Here is a 23,198-nt window from a genome sequence, read left to right as displayed (position 1 = left end):
CTATCTATCTATCTATCTATCTATCTATCTATCTATCTATCTATCTATCTATCTATCTATCTATCTATCTATCTATCTATCTATCTATCTATCTATCTATCTATCTAGACAATACGAAACATCTGTCCATTTATCTGCTGCATAAATGGAAGTGTGTTGAGGCACACGGCTGTGTGTGTATGCCACATAAGTGTGTGTGTAAGAAGGGTGCGTCAGTTCATTGACTCCATATGGTGAGAAAACGTAGGACTGATGAGGGCACTACCTGAGGTCCGTGCTTGCGCTGTCGACTGTAACCAAAACAGAGGCTCCTCTGACTCCTCCTCGCACAATTCATCACAGACAAGAAACAAGTCACTTTTCCTTTCATGGTTTAGCTGTTGGTGACAGATTACTCTGTAGCAACACATCACCCTATTAAACTGCACACCATACTTAGCCAGCTGACAGATATCAAAAGGGGGAGGGATCAAGGAGCCGGAGCAGAGGAGATGAAGGTAGGAAAAAAAAAATCCAAGAGGAGAATAGATAAAAGACAGAGTGACATATCAAGATTAAGGGAAAATATAGAAAATGTTATAACCTTATAATGAGTTAGTTTCACATGAACAGTAATTATGTAAATTCCTACTTCCTGTATATATTGTTGAAAATGAGAGCATAATGCAATATTAAGCAAAGAGCGATCATAATATATTAACAAAAAACTCAACAGAGGAGTGAACTTTGATCACGAAGGAAAAAGATTAAAGGGCTCTAATGCAAAAATAAAAAAGCATGAATTATAGGTCAGTCACATACAGAGACTTTTAATTCACAGAGGATAAAAATGAGGTGGCAGGCTTTGTGATGAACAGAAACCAGCGCAAATGCATAATGAGTTGGAGATCACAGGATAAAGCGATATTAATAAGGATATACCCAGTTTAAAGGGGTTGTGGATGAGAACTTACACCCTTGAACCATGTCATTAAGCATTGCCTAACCCAGTTGACAGGTGAGACATTAAGAGAGGAGTGGGGAGCGTATCCATATATGGGGTCACTTTAAGTGAAATCACATCCTCATGAGGTCAACGCTGTAAGTTTAACCTTTGACCTTTCTATTTACATCTAGTTTTTAGTTTTCTTTTTCTTTCAGAGAAACGAGTACAAACTCTTCTTATTTGTGCAGTGACCATATCATCCTAGATCTAATTTTTCAATTACTTTAACTGCTCTTAACCAAAGCCCTTTAAAATACAATTTCTGGACTCTCAAATATAGCTAAAATAAGTTTGTACATCAATATAGCATATTAATCACAACACATGTGCTGCATGCCCCAAATTAATTTCTTTAGCTATTTAATGAAAGATAAAAAGAAAAGTTCTGAACTTAGAATCAATTCCTTGTACATTTACATGTCCTCTGCAACACCACCACATTTCTCCTTTGGGGGTTAGTGAGCAAGACAGCTAACTGATGCAAATCCCCTTATATTGCCAGCTCTGGTGGTTGCAAGGCACGGTCTTTTGTGTGGCTCATGTTCACTGAGACCTTGGCAGTGATCAGAACACACTTAACCAACTGGGACCAAATGAGGGGCATTTTGCGCTGTCTTTCATCTTATACATCAGGGAAATGCCTGGTCTCCACGGAAGGCTGGCAGAACTAAAGACCAGAGCAGCACAATGCACAACAACAATAGAGGTGAGTTTATAACACAAGTAAACAGTAAACAAATGGATGATCCCCAAGGGGAAGGTAAGAGATGAAAAATAGACCACAGCACACTTTCCTTAGAGAAGTTAGGAAACAATCAATTTGTGGGCGCATTCAATCCTTAAAAGTTTTGCTTTTTCTGAACCACATAAAGACATAAAGGCCTGCTTTGGGTGTGATTTCGTTTAAATGAACATTAGACTTTTTTACAGCAAATTTTCCCTCCTCATAAAGTATAAACACAAATACGGGGACCATGTGCCAATAATCTGATTAGTTTTAATAGTGTATGACACCATAATGCTCAACATTTGCATTTGACCAGCATAAACAAACTGCAGTAAATCTCAGAACAGAAGAGAAATACAAAAAATATGTTGCATTGGATTATTCTTTATTTGCAAGCAATTCTGTTTGTCCTGCTATAATGCACACAGCAAAAATGCAATGCTTCACATTTGTTGGCACCCAGCTAAAGAGGTGTGGAAAATAATTTAAATAAATTAGACTTTTATGGCATTACCTTAAGATCTTGCTACACATATTTAGTGAGAGGGGCACACTTATATTAAGACAAATATACATTTGTTTTCTCTCTATATTGTAAATTATACTTGACTTCCCCTTTTTGTCTGACATAAAAAGAATTTCTAAACTTTAGGCCTATTTTTCTTAGGCACTCCTCAAAATTGGAAAGACAAAAGAATGTGCCTTTAGGGCAAGGCAGATGTGCATCCATCTTTGAGTGACAAAATAGTTTCAAGAAAATAGATACCTTAACATTATCTTGCACATGTGTATACTCAGGCCAGGTCAATAATTAAAAATAATTAAAAGTTTAAAATAACTGGAACTGTGACAAACTGGGATGAAGGAAAAAACTACTTTATTTTGCTACCAGGCACAGTGAGTAGGATGATGAGGGGGTAAAATAATCTCCAAAGGTTACTCTTGACCTGCAGGAATGAGGGCCATCTTGGAACCTTGTTACAGTGCATGGCATCATGTAATCTTTGACATCCTAGGACATTTAAAATAAAACTACTGTGGTTTCTGTCAGAAATCTGAAAATGGGTTGCCACTGGGTTTTACAGCAGGAAAATTATCGCAAATATATGACTAAATGAAAACCAAAATAGTTTGACATTCACAGAACTGACATTCTTCCATGGCCACCTCGGTCCCCAGACTCCAGTCCAATAGGATACATGTGGGGGGAGCTAAAAAGAGGACTCTGGACAAATTAGAGATGGTACATAGACAGATGGTCAGAGTTTCCTTGCTCAGTATGCTGCTACTCTGTGAAATGGTTTAGAAGAAGACTAAGTCCCATTCTTCTGCCAAAAATGGGGTTATAAAAATGATTAAACATGGATTGCAATAAGGGAAAACCAATTATGTCTTGATTTGGTATTTTCCCCCACTGAATAAATTTACTCAAGTTAAAAGTCGATTTAAAAAAATCTGTGTGAGATAATGCTACTGCAATAAAAATTTCATGTAATTAAAGCTTTTTGCACATCTTTCTAAGGGATGCAAATATTTGTGGGGCTGCTGCGCAACAAAGGTTTGGTTTGGCTATGAATAACTGTCCCAAAGGCAATTACTAACAAAGTTAGTCATTTTGATGAAAATGACCAAGTCGGGGCACTACCTGATTATCAGAAATTAATAGCCAAACAGCTCTCAGTCAATTATTGTTTTATGAATACCTGCCTGGTGGGGTCTGGTTTTTTTAGCATAATATATGAAGAAGTGAATTTACGCACTGACATTCTCAAACAGCAAGCCAAGCACACATATACAGAATAAACACAAACGACTTCTCTTCAAAAAAGAAGAAGAATATATTAACAAAATGCTTTAACTGGACTAGTAACATTCAAATAAAATATTAAGTAAAACTGAAAAGAATAAGGAAAACCAATAAACTACAAAAAATACTAAACAAACAAATAAAATTAAAACTAAAATCAATGAAAGGATGCAATGAAAGCTAACAAAGAGTTGCTTGTGTTCAAACAACCAGCTCGCAATGCAAAGAAGAAGGGAAAATAAAACAGGCCTGCAGAGCTGGGTGTTCTTCAGGCTGCAAGGAAGGACAGCTTCGTTGACATAATTGGGAACACCATCTCTTCTTGGAAAATCCATAATTGTTTAAAATTCTTTCCTGCAGAAGCTCAGACAGCCGGATTCAGGCTGTTAGTTTAATTTTCAGTCTGGTTGCCATGACCGAACACAAATACAACATACTGTACTTTTTTTTTGGGTACAAGGTTTCTTCAAAGGTGCAGTCTTTTACTCGGCCAGCGAGATCAAGACGTTCATGGGCGTTTTTTCCCCAATGCAGCCTGTGGAGAGCTGCAGGCAAAAGGGAGGAAAGCTACTGCATCTGGAGTTTTGTAACTATGATGTCACAGGTATTCCAGCTGTGACTCCTCCCTGGGAGCAGTCATGAAAATGGGTTAATACTGTGCATTCTAGGATTCATAGAATTTTGTTTTTGCCAGTTCCTATTGTTTTTTGTGTGTAGTTCAGTACTTTCTCAGTGCACACTGTACATCAGCCTACTGGTTTGATATATAAAATGTGACACAGGTCGTCACTGGTAGCCGAGGACCTTGGAAAGCCTGCCTAATATGTAGAGGAAAATATATATTTATGTGTCTGAAATACGGTTGAATAAGTGTTCTTCAAGCAGAACTGTAGCTAATATATGGACAGATTTATTTTTGAAGGATAGTAGTAATAGAGATGATGAACTGTGATGTTGATTAGTAGACCCTTGAGGGTCTGCACTTGAAAATAATGTTGTTGACTCTGACCTGTTCAGGAGCCAGCACTTCAGTTGTGACAAGGCATTGAAATTATAGACAGGAAATCTCCTCAGACTGCATGCGCAGAGAAGAATGAAATTACATTTCTATCCAACAAATTCAGTCCAGAGCCGAGGTTTGTGCTATTAGAATGCTCTAATGGAATAGCACAGGAAGAATCCAATGAAATGTCAAGTGCTGCTGCGCATCAGAAAATACTCTTTACTGGTCACACCTACTGTTGGCAGAGACGGAGTGTTAACAGGCTTATCAGCTAGGGAAATGTCCCATTCCCCTGCCTAAACCAAAGCTATTACAATCCCAAATAATTAACTTTTAGCAGAGCAGCCACTTGTCGTGACAACCAGGATCAGAAGAGCAACATGTAGAATAATTTTGATCAAAGACGACCTATTCCAAAGAGGAAAGTTTTTCTGTTTTTCAATGTATTTTGCCATCAAAATGAAGCACTAGGAGACAATAAGTTCACATTAATATAGTGTTACCATGTTTTTAAGTGAAAAAATTGTAAATTTCATGTGTAAAAGTAAGGGCAATATGTTTCAGGGTCGGACCTGCTCTGACCACTGAATAAATATTTAGCTGGCAAGAGAAGTTTCATAGCCCTGATTGTTGACTAGAGACGGTTGTTGAATGATTATTATAAAGAGTTGGGTGCATAGGTTTGTCGAAATTATACAGACAGGAACAAATATATAGTATACTCCTGCACTTTGGTTAAATGGAGGTTGAACCTTCACCACATGCTTTTTCTAGGTGATAACAAGCTTCTGCCACATATAGTATGTAGCATAGAGGGACTCTCACAATGAGACTTTATTCCCCTTTTAGGTCACATACTGTGTCACCTCCAGTATATTGTGCTTTTTGCAACAGAATAAATTTGATTTCCCTATAATTTCAGAATAAGACTGTGAAGAGATAGGGGACCTTTTCCTCCTGTTAGTTCATGCTTTAATTAAACTGATATTTAGTGTGATGCTCTATTTTATGTGATTCTGAACCGAATGATTCTTTTTAAAGGCTTATGTGATGGTCAAAGACTTCAGAGCATTTTTCCCTGATCTGATTCTGTTTGGAAACCTCTGCCCTTAAATGAGGATATATGACACATCTTGCATGTCAGCTGTTGGCTGGCTTGCTCTTGCTGACGTAATATAGACTTCTGGAAGACAGATACTTTTTCATGTTGAAATGCTCAAGACAGATGTGTAGTCAGAGCTACCTACAAAAACGCACCATTTATGAGACTTACTGATCTGATACTGGATCACGATTATTTGGAGAAACGCTGGAATTATGGCATGACATCCTCCCCTTTTTTGGCCAATAGCTGCATCAGACCAAGTACAGCCTGGAGCCACGAACACCTAAACAGAAAGAAATGTGGCTGGCCCAAGGCTGACTCAAAGGACATTGTGCCAATATATCCTAGCCTTGAGAGACCTGGCTGAGATACTGGACTGAGCTGCCAGCATGGGACCCCTGGATAAAGGATGCACAAAAGTCTTCTGTCACACAGATGGTATTCTGTATATTTTTGGATAGTGGGATATAAAGGTCAAGGAATTTTTTGGAATAGACTTTAAACTCTCCAGAGCGAGCTAGATAATCAGATAAGATGAGGAAAGTAGGCAAAGTCTGGGATTTTGGGGAAAACCTGGTCTGATCCCACTTTGGATGGAGCAGCTCTTCTTTCTAGGAATCTGGCCAAATTTATTAGTTCTCCAAAACCCTGACAACCCAGGGTTCAGACGAGGAAGCAGGGTTGTAGTTTAACACTCCTCTCTGTAGCTTCTGTACTGCTACCCACTCATTAACCTATTAAGACAGTGTCTCGCCCACGGCCAAAACTGATTAGATTAAAAAATAATCTAAAAGAAGGAAATCAGGAAAATCTCATAAAAATAAACACAACTCAGACTGAAAAGAAAAAGAAAAATTAAATGTGGCCTACTGAACATAAGATATCTCTCTTCAAAGACTTTGCTAGTTAATGACTTGATTTGAGACAATCAGATTGATTTATTTTGCTTCACAGAAACCTGGCTGCAGCAAGAGGATTATGTTACTATAAATGATTCAACTCCTACTAATTATTTACATTTTCACATTCCTCGAAATACTGGGCGAGGAGGAGGAGTAGCAACCATCTTTCAGTCCGATTTATTGATTAGTCCCAGACCAATCAATAGCTAACTCTTTTGAATATTTAATTCTTAGTTTTCCTCATCCAAATTGCGAAGCACTAAAACCACTTCTGTTTGTTGTTTTGTACCGTTCACCAGGCCCTTACTCTCAATTTTTAGATCAGTTTTCAGACCTTTTATCTGATTTAGTGTTAAATACAGATAAGGTTATTATAGTGGGCGGATTTTAACATTCATGTTGACACTGAAAGTGATAGCCTAAATATAGCGTTTAATGCTATCTTAGACTCAATTGGCTTTGCACAAAACATTAACAAACCTACCCACCTTTGTCTTCATTCTCTGGACCTTGTGCTGACATATGGCATTGAGTGTAAAGACATAACAATATTCGCTCATAACCCTGTCCTGTCTGACCATTTTTAATAACCTTTGAGTTTGATTTAACCGAGTACGCCACACCTGAAAGAAAATTATATTATAGTAGATCATTATCAGACAATGTTTTAACAACCATTAAAGAATCTGTTCCACTTTTAATTTCCTCATTATCACAGAAAAGCACAGTGGAGGGCAATAATTTTGTTTCTGCCCTTCACAAATTGATTCTTTTGTTCATAGTGTAACTTCATCATTGCGTGGTGCAATAGACAATGCAGCCCCCTTGAAAAAGAAGGTAATTGTTTACAGGAGGCTGACTCCTTGGTTTAATTCAGAGCTGCATACTTTAAAGCTCAATGTTAGAAAATTGGAGAGAAAATGGCGATCTACACACCTAGAGGATTCCTACTTAATCTGGAAAAATAGCCTACTGTTGTATAAAAAGACACTTCGCCAAGCCAGAACAGCTTATTTCTCATCATTAATAGAAGAGAACAAGAATAATCCTAGGTTTCTCTTTAGTACAGTTGCTAAACTTACACAGAGTCATAGCTCTGTTGAGCCATCCATTCCCTTAGCTGTCAGCAGTCACGACTTTATGGGATTCTTCTTAAATAAAATTTATTCTATTAAAAATAAAATCTTTGACATACTCCCGAAGATGATTACTTCATCCTCAGCAAATGAACGACATTGGAAATAACTGCAGAAACTGATTTGTGTTTGGACTGTTTTGATCCTCTGGAGCTTCCTGAGTTATCAGAAATATTAGCTTCATCTAAACCTTCAACTTCTATGTTACACCCAATCCCAACCAAATTATTTAAGGAAGTGTTCCCTCTGATTACCAGCCCCATTTTAGGTATTGCCGAGGTAGGAAAACTTTACTGGCCGTCCGTTAACTCTTACATTACTCCTCACCTCTCATCGACTCTTTTTATTTGGCACCCCAAAGGACAATCCTCAGTCAGAGATCAGTTGTACGTTTCCACAAGCTTATTAAAACCAATCTGAATTCAGAGAGGAGACACCACACTTACATGGGTAGCTGGAAACGTCTGTGTGTTGTCTGTCTTTGGAGGGGCCACAATACCTTTATATACCCCTCGCTGCTATGCAGTACACATACACAATCATCCTGTCTGTAAATATCTCCCCAGCAACCATATCCTCATGTCCAAATAAGGAGTGTTTCTGCTTATATTCTTCTAGCTTGTTTTTCCTCCTGAGTCTGCTGCACCAGCTGTCTTACAACATACACCTGTTCCTTAAACGTTTTCCAAACTGGTCAGTTGAAGTCTTATACCTGACATTCAGCTGTCTGTTCGACCTTCCCAACATTCCTGTTATTCTACTTTTGGCTCTTCACAACATTCCTGTTATTCTGCAGACATGTACAGAAATACCTTCACAGTTGCAGGGGGCAGATTATAGCCAAATCAGACACACACATACACAGAGAGGCCTGTTTTGAGCAAGCCACTAAGTTACACAATACATTTTATTACACACATTATTAAACCTAACTTGAGCATAGCAATGTAGACCCTATTAAGTATTTTGATTATTTTCCAACAGTATGATTAACCTATCCTTAGTAAATAGATATGTACCACAAGCTTTTAAGGTAGCTGTAGTTAAACCTTTACTTAAGAAACCTTCGCTTGATCGAGATGACTTGAAAAATTACAGACCTATATCAAATATTCCTTTCTTCTCTAAAATTCTTGAGAAAATAGTTGCTAATCAAATGTGTGAGCATTTACACAACAATGACCTGTTTGAAGAGTTTCAGTCAGGCTTCAGAGCTCATCATAGCACTGAAGCAGCTCTGCTGAAAGTCACTAATGATATTCTTATGGCCTCAGGAAATGGACTTGTGTCTGTACTTGTCCTCTTAGATCTCAGTGCTGCATTTGATACAGTCGATCATAATATTCTCTTAGAAAGGCTGGAATATGCTGTAGGGATCAGGGGAACAGCGCTAGGCTGGTTTAAATCTTATTTGTCTGACAGATTCCAGTTTGTTCATGTAAATGATAAATCATCTTTAAACTCCATTGTTAATTGTGGAGTCCCACAGGGTTCAGTACTTGGGCCAATTCTCTTTACTATATATACAGTATGCTTCCAATAGGTAAAACTATCAGGCAGCATAGAATAAAGTTTCACTGTTACGCTGATGATATTCAGCTTTACTTATCCATAAATCATGATGAGCCCAACCAATTAGATAGATTACAAGCATTTCTTGAAGCCATAAAAACTTGGATGACTTTACATTTTTTGCTTCTAAATTCAGACATGACAGATGTTGTTATCTTTGGAGCGGAGTCTTTAAAAAGAAACTACTTAGTCAATCACTTAACCTGGATGGCATTAAATTGACCTCTGGTAATAAAGTAAAAAACCTTGGTGTTATTTTTGACCAGGACATGTCATTTAAATCTATATTAAACAGGTTTCTAGGATTTCCTTTGCCAAAATTAGAAATATCCTATCCAGGAGTGACACTGAAAAACTAGTCCATGCATTTGCTACGTCAAGGCTGGACTATTGTAATTCTTTACTATCAGGATGTCCACAAAATGCAGTGAAAAGCCTTCAGCTGATTCAAAATGCTGCAGCAAGAGTTCTGATGAAAATTAAAAAGATAGATCATGTTTCTCCTATTTTAGGTTCCCTTCATTGGCTCCCTTTTAAATCCAGAATAGAATTCAATTCAATTCAATTCAATTCAATTCAGTTTTATTTATATAGCGCCAATTCACAACACATGTTGTCTCAAGGCACTTCACAACAGTCAGGTACATACATTCCTATTAATTCTAACAATTGAACAGTGCAGTCGGAGTTAGCTTTTTATTCAAATTGGATAAAAAGTTTTCTATCTAAGGAAACCCAGCAGATTGCATCTAGTCAGTGACTTGCAGCATTCACTCCTCCTGGATGAGCATGTAGAGACAGTGGACAGTCACTGGCGTTGACTTTGCAGCAATCCCTCATACTGAGCATGCATGTAGCTTAAAATTCTCCTCCTCGCATATAAAGCCCTTAAAGATCTAGCTCCATCATACATCAGAGATCTGATTGTTCCATATGTTCCTAACAGAGCACTTCGTTCTCAGACTGCAGGTTTACTGGTGGTTCCTAGAGTCTCTAAAAGTAGAAATGGGAGGCAGATCTTTTAGTTATCGAGCTCCTCTCCTGTGGAACCAGCTCCCGGTTTTGGTCCGTATGGGCAGACACCCTGTCTACTTTTAAGGCTAGGCTTAAACGTTCCTTTTTGATAAAGCTTATAGTTAGAGTGGCTTAGGCTGTCTTCCTTATTTTTTACCTTCGTCCATCCCTGTTGGATGGAGGAAGGGGGAGTCAGGTTTAGCCTAAACCGGCTCAGTTATGGTTGAGGTGCAAACACACCCTCCATTTCTGCTACCTGTATGACCCCTTCTCTTTTCCAGTGGTTATAATCAGTGTAACAGAGAGAGGTATCCCGATCCTTGTGGTTTTTTGTATAACAATGGCCATAAGTGGGCTCTAGATGGACAAACTTTATCAGTTTATTATTTTACTTAGTGCTCCTGCACGTGGCCCGTTCTGGGGTGGCCGGGCTCTGGCACTCGGTGGTTTGGTCTGGCCTCCCCGGCGGCCCCGCGCCATTTCGGACCCTTTGTGGGGTGCCTTGAGACAACATTGTTGTAAATAAGCGCTACATAAATAAATAAACTGAAACTGAAACTATCTCTGTAGTTATGCTGCTATAGGCTTAGGCTGCTGGAGGACATAATGACCACTTTCACCCTCTTCGCTACATTCTCACACTACTCTCCAATTTTCCATTATTTGCAGTTATTTCAGTTTTTAACTTCATGTTCTCTCTCTTTTCTCTTCCTATAAGCTACACCTGGCCTGACTCTGGGTCTACCTGTGACACCTTTCTAGAGAGGGGCATTGTCCAAGCCTCTGCTGGAAACAACTTAATTCTCACCTTCTACAGATGATCGACTTGGCCCTGTCTTTCAGTGTTTAACCCTTTCTCTCTCCTAGATATAGCAATTGACTGAGCTTTTACTGTAACTAATTGTATGTGCTCTCTTTCAGACTCTAGATTAAATGACTAAAGGAACTACATCCACTAACATTCACTTTTCCTTCCCATAGAAAGTACTCCTGGATCAGTGCTTCTGTATTCTTTGTGTGTCTCTGCTCTGTTCTCTCAAACCTCCCAGTCAGTCGTGGCAGATGGCCGCTCACACTGAGCCTGGTTCTGCTGGAGGTTTCTTCCTGTTAAAAGGGAGTTTTTCCTCTCCACTTTTGCTACATGCATGCTCAGTATGAGGGATTGCTGCAAAGTCAACGCCAGTGACTGTCCACTGTCTCTACATGCTCATCCAGGAGGAGTGACTGCTACAAATCTCTGACTCGATGCAATCTGCTGGGTTTCCTTAGATAGAAAAACTTTTTATCCAATTTGAATAAATAACTGAATCTGTTCAATCTGTACTGTTCAATGGTTAGGATTAATTGGAATGTATGTACCTGACTTTTGTGAAGTGCCTTGAGACAACATGTGTTGTGAATTGGCGATATATAAATAAACTGAAATGAATTTAATTGAACTGAATTGAGAGAGCCTTACTGCTCCTAGAGCTTGATTTGGTTGAAGCAGATTATTTGTTCTGTTGTTTGTCTTAGATCTTGTTAGTTTCATTTGTTGCTTGTGTTTCTAAGGAAGACATGCTAATGTAGATTAGTTTTGTATAAAATAAATGCATAATTTATTTCAAGCAGTAGTTACTGGTGATCTTTCCCTTAGGTCTTGGGTGATGTGTCCTTATCTCTAATAGAAACAGGTTACATTGCTGAGAAACAGATTAACTTCTTGTCTTTTTGAGTGTATAACAATTCATTGTTTAATGGGAAAGGAAAATGGTTCATGTCACACTGATAATTAGTTAATTAATGGTGAAGCATATGAGACTGATTTACCTTTTTAATTATATCGTAATGTGTTTTAAAATAGTGCTAATCTACACTACATAATTCTGGATGGATTTTGACCATTGTTTTTGACACAACTAGTAGAATTCATTTTTGGTTGGTTTTCTCCAAAGACCATGCTTTAATAGTAATCCACACATTATTGCTAATTCCAAACAATATCTGATGTTGTTTTAGAGATCATTGTATTGTTGGAACACTCAAACGATTTAAAGTTCCAACCATCTAACCCAAACTCTCCTCCGCAAATGGAAGAAAGTTGTTGATGTCAGAGTTTGAGTCTGTATGTGTGTGTGTGTGTGTGTGTGTGTGTTCCTTGGCATCACAGTGAGAACCATTTTCCCGATTTCACCATCAAAGGACCGTTTGTACCAAAAGTGAGGACATTTTGCTGGTCCTCACAACCTATTTTGCTAACAGTTAGGTTTAGGACTAAGGTGTGAATTGAGTTTAGGTTAAGGTTAGGGTTAGGCATGCACTGGTAATGGTTAGGTTTAGGGTTATTGTCAGGGTTAGGGCATAGAAAGGGTTGAAAATGACTGAAAATCAATGGAAGTCAATGGGAGTCAACAGATGGTCCTCACTACATATAGCAAAACAAGAGTGTGTGTGTGTGTGTGTGTGTGTGTGTGTGTGTGTGTGTGTGTGTGTGTGTGTGTGTGTGTGTGTGTGTGTGTGTGTGTGTGTGTGTGTGTGTGTGTGTGTGTGTGTGTGTGTTTGGTGTACTTGTCTGCATAACCATTCAGTGTTTCACAGTTGGTGCTGGAGCTCTCAGGTGCGCTGGATGACAGGTGTCTCCTATCTGCTGATTGCTTGGGGGAGTACTTAAGCGGGAGGCTGCCAGTACTTCGATGCCAGAGTGATTGCCTTAGTGGTAACAAGCTCAGCCTCTACTGATCTTTTGTTTCGTTTTTGAACTTCAAGTAACTTTGTATTTTGTTCCCACGCAGGTTTTTACCTGAGGCTTTGTTTACCTTGCTGAATTCCGACTTTGTTCCAGAGTTTCACTGAGCATCTGGATTATCAACTACTGAGTTAAGGATCTATCTTCATGTGGATTTCTCTCACTACCGTCTGTACCTTTAGGACACGGACCAAACTGGCGGCTTCCCGTTTCCTCCAACTCCAGGACCCAGGCATCAGCATACCCTGTCCCTTCCTCCATCTCAAACATAGGAAGGCCCAATGCATTGTGGGTAATAAGATGGACTGTTGGTCAAACTAAAGTAAGAAAACCCACCAGGTGTGAAATGTAAAATGAAGCATGAATCAAGGTTTGAAAGCCCTGCAAGCTAGGGTTAGGCCAGAGTGTTTAGGTTTAATAAATAAAACCAGTGAATTTAGGGTTAGGCAAGAGCCGGAGTTCTTAGGTTTAGGGTAAGACACTCTGAATCTCTCTACCCCTGGTGGTTCAAGCTACAACAATTTAGTAAGCCATTTCTTAGCTCTAAGTAATCAGTTACTTCATATTTTTGGTTTGTTCACCAGTTCATTCTTCTTCCTTCCTGTACAGTTGGTGTTTCCAGTCCTCATCCCAGATTACTTTGCTGACAACAAAATCCGTAAAACTGTCCCGTCTGAGTGTTCTCTGTATGTGGGTCAAATCTATACCGAAAATGACAGAACACTATGGCCAACAAGACCCTGCAGAAACACTCTGAAGAACTCTTTCAGAACATGCAAGTCAGCTTCATTCTCATGATTCATCTCTCCATTTTCTTACAGAGCAGCAGCGTCAAACTAACCAGCAGTTAGTGCAGATCACCTCCATGCAACAGCAGACCCTCAGTACCCAGTTCACCACACAGGTAGATGGCGCTGCTGCATCCCCGGTAACTCCACAGCCGCCTCACTCTCGTAACATAATTTCCCCTACCCTGATAGGTTTTCTGGCGAGGTGGGTAATTGTAGAGGGTTTTTACTCCAATGTGCCCTAGTTTTCAACCGCTCTCCAAGTTCCTTCCCGCATGATGTTAAAATTTCATAAATCATTGGTTTCTTGACCAGCAAGGCTTTGCAATGGGCCAAGGCCCGATTTGCAGCTTCTTGTAATTTTGGTTGTACCTTTGAAGAATTTATTTCGGAATTTAAGCAGACATTTTTCTCAAAATTAGATAAGTCAGACACTGGATGGCAGCTGCGGGCATTAAAGCAATGCAATAGACCCCTCACTGAGTTTTCAATAGAATTTCGTACTTAGGCAGCAGCTTCCGGTTGGAATGATTGTGCTTTAAAGTCTGCATTTTTCATGCCATAGACGAGGATCTAAAAGACGAGTTAGCTCTGGTTAATGAACCTACCACATTGAATGGAGTAATTTCTTTGGCCACAAGAGTGGATAACACAATAAGGGAGAGAAGGAGAACCAGAACAGAAAATCTAGTATTAGATCACGGATTAACCTTTCACCCATTGCTAAACCCACTCAGCCCTTAGCTACTGGGTCAGAACCTATGTTGATAGGACGCACCCGGTTAACTCCAGAAGAGAGACAGAGACGCAGACAAGCCAAGCAGTGCTTTTACTGTGGTTCTCCTGACCATTTTGTAGCTGGCTGTCCTGTTTGTCCCGGGCAGCCAAAAGACAGGGTCCGCTAACCAGGAAGGGGGGGTTGGGGGACCATTCATTAAATAACGAAGCCCCTAGACTCAGCTTGCCAGCCACTATCACAGTTAATCAACAGACGTTGACTATGTTCGCTTTGATCGATTCTGGAAGTGAACAGAATTTGATTGAGTCAGGATTAGTAAACTAAGCTGGAATTGAGGTTGAACCTCTTGCTTCCCCTCGATCTTCAAGACTCCACTCGGTCACTTTGAATACCTGGTCATGCCTTTTGGTCTATGCAATGCTCCTGCTGTCTTTCAGGCCCTTGTTAACGACGTGCTTAGAGATTTTTTGAACATTTTTGTTTTTGTGTATCTAGACAACATTCTGATCTATTCTAAGAACATTGAGGAGCATAGTTGCCATGTTCACCAAGTACTTCAACATTTTCTGGAAAACCGTCTCTTTGTAAAGAGCGAAAAGTTTGAGTTTCACCAAACCTCAGTAACCTTTTTAGGATACATTTTCGAGGGTGGACAGGTACGATCTCACCCCAAGAAGATTAAGGCAGTCCTGGAGTGGCCTGTACCAGACACCCGCAAAACATTACAGAGATTCCTCAGATTTGCAAACTTTTACAGACGCTTCATTAGAAATTACAGTCAGACAGCCGCACCACTTACTGCCTTAACCTCTTCAAAGGTTTCATTTTCATGGCCCCCCGAGGCTGAAGAAGCATTCCAGGCATTAAAGAGGAAGTTCTCTCAAGTTCCCATCACCCTGACTCTTCGAAACAGTTGATTTTAGAGGTTGATGCCTCTGATATTGGCATTGGAGCAGTTTTATTGCAGAACTCTGAGGATGGGAGACTACATCCTTGTGCCTTCTTTTCACGCAGATTGAACAATGCAGAGAGAAACTATGACGTCGGGGATAGAGAACTACTAGCTATTAAGTTAGCTCTTGAGGAATGGCGCCAATGGCTTGAGGATGCGGAACATCCAGTTCAAGTCTGGACGGACCATAAGAGCTTGGCTTACATACAGTCTGCTAAAAGATTGAACCCACGTCAGTCCCGGTGGTCTTTGTTCTTTTCACGTTTTGATTTTTGTATTTCTTTCAGACCTGGAACTAAGAACACTAAATCTGATGCACTCTCCAGACAGTTTGCAGTTGATGATTCTATAAAGGAGCCAGCTCCCATTCTACTGCCTAATTGGATGGTTGGGGCGCTCAGGTGGGAGATGGAAGACGTAATCCTCAAAGCACAACAACAGGAACCCGACCCTGGCACAGGACCACCCAATCATACCTACGTCCCACTTCAGGTTCGTCATAGACTCATTGATTGGTTGCACACAGCTAAGTTCTCTGCTCATTCCGGAGTGAGCAGGACAATAGCTCTCATACAGAGAAGGTTTTGGTGGCCTTGAGTCCACAAGGATGTTAAAGACTTTGTTCAGGCTTGTTCCACATGTGCCAGAAACAAAACCAGCAATCAATCCCCCGCAGGTCTCCTCCAACCACTCAGTATCCCTGGTTGTCCCTGGTCGCATATTGCTTTGGACTTTGTTACTGGTTTACCCTCATCTTCAGGTATGACCACTATCCTCACAATTGTTGACCGATTCTCTAAAACATGCCATCTCATTCCACTCAGGAAACATCCGTCAGCTTTGCAAACCACCAAACTTATCACCAAACATGTTTTTCGTTTACATGGCATACCACAAGACATCCTGTCTGACCGAGGTCCGCAATTCAACTCTCAGGTCTGGAAGCACTTTTGTTTAACTTTGGGAGCTAGAGTTTCACTAACCACAATCCACCCTCAATCCAACGGACAAACAGAGACTCAATCAACAACTTGAATCCACTCTACACTGAAAAAAATAATGCATTGGATTTACCCAATTCAATAGTGGACATTGGTTGCACACAAAGTTTTTACTTTGGCAGCAATCTACACTGTTGTGTTCATTTAACACAAAGTTGTTATATTCAGTGTTCTCCTCGTGCATGCGTGGGTTCTCACCGGGTACTCCGGCTTCCTCCCACAGTCCAAAAACATGCCTGTTAGGTTAATTGGTAACTCTAAATTGCCCGTAGGTGTATGAATGAGTGTGTGTATGGTTGTATGTGTGGTGCCCTGCGATGGACTGGCAACCTGTCCAGGTGTACCCCGCCTCTTGCCCATAGACTGCTGGAGATAGGCACCAGCTCCCCCGTGACCCACTATGGAATAAGCGGTAGAAAATGACTGACTGACTGTTATATTCAGTAAACACAAGTATTTTATGTTGCTACAAAATGATTAAAATGTGTTTGAATAAATTAAGTTCTGCTATCATTTCACTTTTGTCATTTGACTTCAGCACAACTCAGTCATTTTATTCCAACACAATTTGATTACTTAAATTCAACATTAATTTTATATGCTAATGACACCTTGATAATGTTAATACTTTAATATCATTAAAAATTTCAAAAATAAATGTTACTCAAAAAATAAACCTTATTCTAAATTAAAACCAAATTTTAAATGCAAATTAAGTTATATTCTACAATCTATTTTCAACATCTTGTTTCCCACTTTCCCCCCACCAAATAAGTTAACATTTAGAAAACATTTTGACACAATAAAAGCTTTTATTCAATGACTTGCAAAAAGTTAAAATGGCACATTTTACAGCCATTATAAATGGTGTATTGATTAAAAAGAATTTGCACCAAAACGTTCAACAAAACTGGTATCTGGACCCCCACACACATGAAATGTCAGTTTGTTTTTAAATGCAAACGCTCATTAACAATTATTGCATTGGCTCATTGGTGCAGTCATTTTATTTTATAACCTGGAAGAACAGTCAACATGGCACAGCATTACATTATAAATGGTGTATTGATGCACACATTGCTCCAATACGTACAACAAAACTGGTATCAGATCCCACCACCCCTCCCTACCCACACATTATATTCTATAACCTGGACGAACTGTCAAAATGGCACATTTTACATCCGTTGTAGAACAGCATTATATTATAAATGGAGTTTGATGCACACATTGCACTTATTGTCACTGTTGGGAGTTCCTCTAGATATGTAGATTCCAACAGTTGTTGCTTCTATGGCACTGCGGTGTAGTAGACTTAGTCATGTCCTGGTGATAAAACAAGAATTTATTTTTAGATTTTTTTTAAAACACATTTAGATCTTTTATACTTTACAGTAGGGTTGAAATAATTGGGTTAATTCCATTTAATCGTTTAAATAATCAACTAATTTAATAATCAAATAAAACATGCCATTTCCTAAAAGATGAACACACCCAGAGCAGTAATTGAGGAAAAACTGTATAAAATATGAAAAAAATATAAAAGCACACAGTGGCACACTAAAGATAAGCAACTATGAAATAATTGCATGAATGCCTCAAAGTAAAATTTTATACAGATACCCACCCACACCATACATATATATAGATATAGATATATATCTATATACATATATATAGATATATATCTATATCTATATATATATATATATAGATAGACAGATATATAGATAGATATATATATATATATCTATATATCTATATAGATAGATAGATAGATAGATAGATAGATAGATAGATAGATAGATAGATAGATAGATAGATAGATAGATAGATAGATAGATAGATAGATAGATAGATAGATAGATAGATAGATAGATAGATAGATAGATAGATAGATAGATAGATAGATAGATAGATAGATAGATAGATAGATAGATAGATAGGTAGATCACAAAAACCTATTCAGTTTATTCTTAAGTAACTGGAAAATACTGCTTTACACCCCAGTGATATTGAACCTTTAAAATGGTAAATAACTTAAACTTGAATCCAAGTAACATCATTAAAATATTGTGCTTAGCATATTGCCTATGTTTACACAAACTTACCATGTACTCCTGCATAAGGTCATCAGGGTCCTCGATGAAGAAAATGCAGAGTCCTCTTATGAGACTCTCCGTGGTAGTATCAATGTCATCCTGAAAGGTTATTACAACACATAACATTTTAACAAGTTGTCAAAAGAAAGACAAAAATTGGAAAAAAATAAATTAAAAACACTGTCATCAACAGGGGTTTCCACAGATTCCAGTGGAACAGCATTAGCTATTGTTATGATTTCAGGTTTAAAATGTGTTATTGAATATGAATTATGTGTTCTGCTCTTATGGGATTCAAGTGTTGCAAAGATATTTGTTTGAAAGTTGCAATCAAAAAATGGGCAAGTTACCACCTAATGTTTCTTCAAGTGTGCATAAATATGAGCTCAATAATTCCTTTCAAAGACAAGATCTTGGCAAGGACATAAATGGCAACTAAATATACAGCTCTCTTATTGACGGCGGCCTTCAGACACATGAACTCTATTCAAATGAATCGAAAGTGCATTCCATGTCCTAAAATTGCAGCTTAAATGAGGACATGGAAAACGATTATTCCCATGATATCTATGTTTTTACTCTATAATGACTTAATACTTTAGACCTACTTGGTAGAACTGAGGGGCATGCTTTACAGGGCCACATTCACAGCATCATTCACTGAAAAGAAGAAAAAGGAAAATAATGGATTAGTATCTGATAAAAAATCCACCAAATGTTTTTGATTTAATAATGCATGACAAGCTGCTAAAAAGTCTATATATCAGTTAATGAAAAAAATCATTAACTGAAAAGTTAATGATTTTTTTATACATTCTGTATATTTATACTTGTATTTATGTTCTTGTGACATTTCTTGAAAAGTTACTTCATTTATTAACTTACCTGAGGGTGTAGACAATATTAAGAACACTTTTCAATATAAAGCACATATGCAGCATCTATTTATCTCCTTAACAATGAAAAAAAACAGTTTCTAAAAGTAGAATTCATACATCTTCTACATTGGATTACATAACAAAAACTTATCTCACCACCACAAACACTAGAGCCCACAGCAAAAGACTTGACAACAGGATATCCAGAGATGGATTTGGTCTGTCAATCTGCAGCAAAAAAAACAATGCAGTGAACGGAACTTTTACCTTTGCCTCAAATCCACAATCCACCAACTCAAAAACGCTCTCGTGGAACAGTTGTGAACTACATAATTACCACGCTATAAAATAATAACGTAACATCACGAGACATAGTTGTTTTCTAGCCAAAACCTAAAGAAGTTCAGGAAACAGAACTTCGCACAGAACCTGAACTACATTCCAGAGACGGATGCTGTGCGGAGGGATTTCAAAAGCGCGCGTGGTGTACAGCTACACCCATCCTAGGAATGTAGTTACGAGTATTTGCTTCATGTCTCGTAATATTACATAATTATACGTTATTATTTCATAGCGTGGTGAATGTACAGGTCACAAAGTGTCCACGACAGCATTTTGAAGTTTTTAGATTGTGTATTTGATTAGGTTTGAGGGAAAAACGAGAATCCCGTATCCCTCCGCTTACAGAGTACCTGCTCTCAAGCCAGAGCCTTTGGTGATGGACAAAGCGTCTTTTTCCCGCCTCTTACTAATATGACTGCAGCCAACATTAAATAGATGAGCAAACGAAAATGTACTTTGCAGCATTCCATTAATGGCCCCATTAAGTAATCTCTGTACTGTCGGAAAAATGGCCAGAAACACTAGATGTGCTCCTGGTTGTCCAACAACGCTAGTCAACTAAACATCAAATATTTGAGAGCATATGCTAATTTAGCAAACAGCATTAGCATGGTGAAAAATTACAAGGGAGCCACGCCTTAACGTTAATAACTTTACAAACGCCGTCGCAACAGCACGAAATATGGCACAGCTTATTTATACAAAGTCATTCATTCTGCCTGTTCATGACCTGGTCTGTTAGATTTAACAAGTTGGGAACATTTAGTTAGCAACAAAATGTTAGCTTGCACAGAAAGTGGCGCATTTAATAATGGCAGCTGAAACTCTGGATATGCCCATTAAACAGCACGACAAGAATATATCCCTTAAAAACTGGTCTTTCTTGTTGCTATCCGAGAATATATTAAACATCGCTGCTTAGTTAATACTGAAATAGATTCCATACTTACCCAGCTGAGCTGCACCTTGCACTTGCTTAGTTGGGGATGTAAAGGAGTCAGATACCGTTGGGCGGGATTTTCTTTTAAACTTTCTCGTTTTAGGAGAGCAATATCGTGAGAAACCTTGTACTAACATGAGTGATTCACTTTATCCCAAGATGAATTGAACATGTTAAAACACAGACTATGTATATTATGTAGTATCTACACAATGCCATCACATTTTCTTTCAGTACATAAAACAATCTTGTTAAAGTTAATAAAGACGTTTGCATGGATTCAACAGATGCCAGTTTCCTTTTTTTCAGTGTACACTATCTTACTTCTACTAATCCAACAGACTGGTGCTCATACCTGCCATAGGTTGAATATGCTCTGAACTCTCATGTTTCCTCTGCTACAGGACGTTCCCATTTCGAAGCATCCCTAGGTTACCAGCCACCTTTGTTTTCTGCCGATGAGACAGACATTATGGTTCCTTCAGTCCACCAACACATCCATCGCTGCAGAACCATATGGAACTCCACCATCCAAACCCTCCAACGAACCACAGAACAGAACAAACAGTTCGCTAATCGACGACGCCAACCTGCCCCAGAATATCAGCCCTGCCAAAAGGTTTGGTTATCAGCATATGACGTACCATTGAAGTCTATGTCCTGAAACTTTCGCCTCGTTTCATCGGACCTTATGAGATTGAGACAGTGATCAGTCCCTCAGTGGTTCGTCTCTGTCTACCTGCAAGCCTCCGCATACACCTTACATTTCATGTATCACAGATAAAGCCTTGGATCCCTAGTGCTTAGCATCTGGATTATCAATTACTGAGTTAAGGATCTATCTTCTGGGATCCTGTGGATTTCTCTCACTACCGTCTGTACTTTTCGGACATGGACCAAGCTGGCAGCTTCCCGTTTCCTCCAACTCCAGGACCCAGGCATCAGCATACACTGTCCCTTCCTCCATCTCAAACATCGGCACCTGAGCTCCATTTGGCTGGCACCAAGATCACAACAAAGAAGACAACTGAACAATCTTCCTTTGCAAGTTAAGACTTTAAATCTCTCTACCCCTGGTGGTTCAAGCTACAACAATTTAGTAAGCCATTTCTCAGCTCTAAGTAATCAGTTACTACATATCATTCATTTGTTCACCAGTTCATTCTTCTTCCTTCCCGTACAGCTGGTGTTTCCAGTCCTCATCCCAGATTACTTTGCTGACAATAAAATCCGTAAAACTGTCCCTTCTGAGTGTTCTCTGTATGTGGGTCAGATCTATACCGATAATGACAGTTATATTTAGGAACAAGCCAAGAACCCCTAAAGATCAAGCTGAAAAACATATCAGATATGCAGAAGAACTTTCTTTCTGTCTACAGTTATCATTTCTGATAAGAAAAATACCATCTCTTTGCTTTGGCCTTATGATCAAAATATCTACAACCGCATTCTTTCAATCTGAGATTATTATTCTGGATATCTAAAATAGTTTTCTCAAAATGACAGCTCTATTAAAATTAGAAAAATATTAAAACTGTAAAGTAGCCAATTGAACTACTCCATAGGTGTTACACAAGATCCCATACCACAAGTGTTAATTTGGTAATGTTAAAATACATTTCCGTTCTAAATAAAGTTTGTCTCACAAACTGTTTAATTTAGTGAAGTAGGTTCAAGCTTTTATCATTAATTTCATGATAAATTTATTTTGTGTGTATTTTGACAATTTCTTTGCTGTTTATTTTGTTTCCTTGATTCTTATTTTCTTTTTGTGCTTTCTGTTATTGTATATTAGATCTCAGTTATATAATTCCTCTGGGTTTCTTTGTGTTACGCTTTCAGTTCTGCTCTTGCTAATTACTCTCCCTCCTTCAGCTACTCTGTCTTCGCTCTGCCACAGCTGTAACTCATTTCCTCTGATTGCCCTTCTGGTTTGCTTGTCATTTCTGTAATTTCACTGATTTTCTTAGTTCTTTCCTGGCTCCTACTGTTGACTTCATGTTCCCTTTTGCTCCATTGCCCTGCCTGTTATTCCCGTTCTGGTTTCATGTCCTGTTTCTTCATATGAAAATTGTAAGTCCTGTGTTTCTTTTCCTATTAAAGGTTTCGTTGCTTCACTGCTCTGCCTGCATTGGATCCTTTCTAATTCAAACATGACAGTAAGTGCTTTAAGGTTGACACGGAATCTATTTTTGAGACCCTTATTTTGATGAAAGCAACAAGGTGGTTGTCTCGTTGTATTGATGTAGTCAAAAGACAGCTTGCAGGGCTAGATGACAAACTTTGTTAGATGTCCTGAAGATGTTTTAACCACTTTTAAATCATTAAATCAAAAGATAAGACAAGATCAAACTGATTTGTAAGCACTGTGAGCATGTCCCAATTGCTAACGACACTATCACAATGCTAACCACTAACAACACTAAAGTTGACATGTGGTTCTCAGATTCCCATTGGCGCTAATTTAAAGAGCTGTTTTA

At 38.7% G+C, this 23,198-nt stretch overlaps 2 long non-coding RNA genes across 3 annotated transcripts; one reads left to right on the top strand and one right to left on the bottom strand.

Annotated features, from left to right (window-relative positions):
- Positions 1 to 12,708: 12,708 nt before the first annotated feature.
- On the top strand, positions 12,709 to 22,835 carry LOC124860479. Its single transcript, XR_007036368.1, has 2 exons — positions 12,709 to 15,947; positions 21,123 to 22,835. It is a non-coding gene; the product is annotated as an uncharacterized LOC124860479 (long non-coding RNA).
- Positions 17,249 to 21,116, bottom strand: LOC124860482. Of its 2 annotated transcripts, none has more exons than XR_007036370.1 (4): positions 19,593 to 21,116; positions 19,167 to 19,218; positions 18,568 to 18,657; positions 17,249 to 17,782 (listed from the first exon to the last, which is right to left on the bottom strand). It is a non-coding gene; the product is annotated as an uncharacterized LOC124860482 (long non-coding RNA). The 2 variants fall into 2 exon arrangements; XR_007036369.1 differs by having other exon boundaries at positions 19,704 to 21,116.
- Positions 22,836 to 23,198: the final 363 nt, after the last annotated feature.

This window comes from Girardinichthys multiradiatus, chromosome 2 (assembly GCF_021462225.1).
Source record: "Girardinichthys multiradiatus isolate DD_20200921_A chromosome 2, DD_fGirMul_XY1, whole genome shotgun sequence".
Classification (NCBI taxonomy): domain Eukaryota; kingdom Metazoa; phylum Chordata; class Actinopteri; order Cyprinodontiformes; family Goodeidae; genus Girardinichthys; species Girardinichthys multiradiatus.
This window is presented reverse-complemented; position numbering and strand designations above follow the sequence as displayed.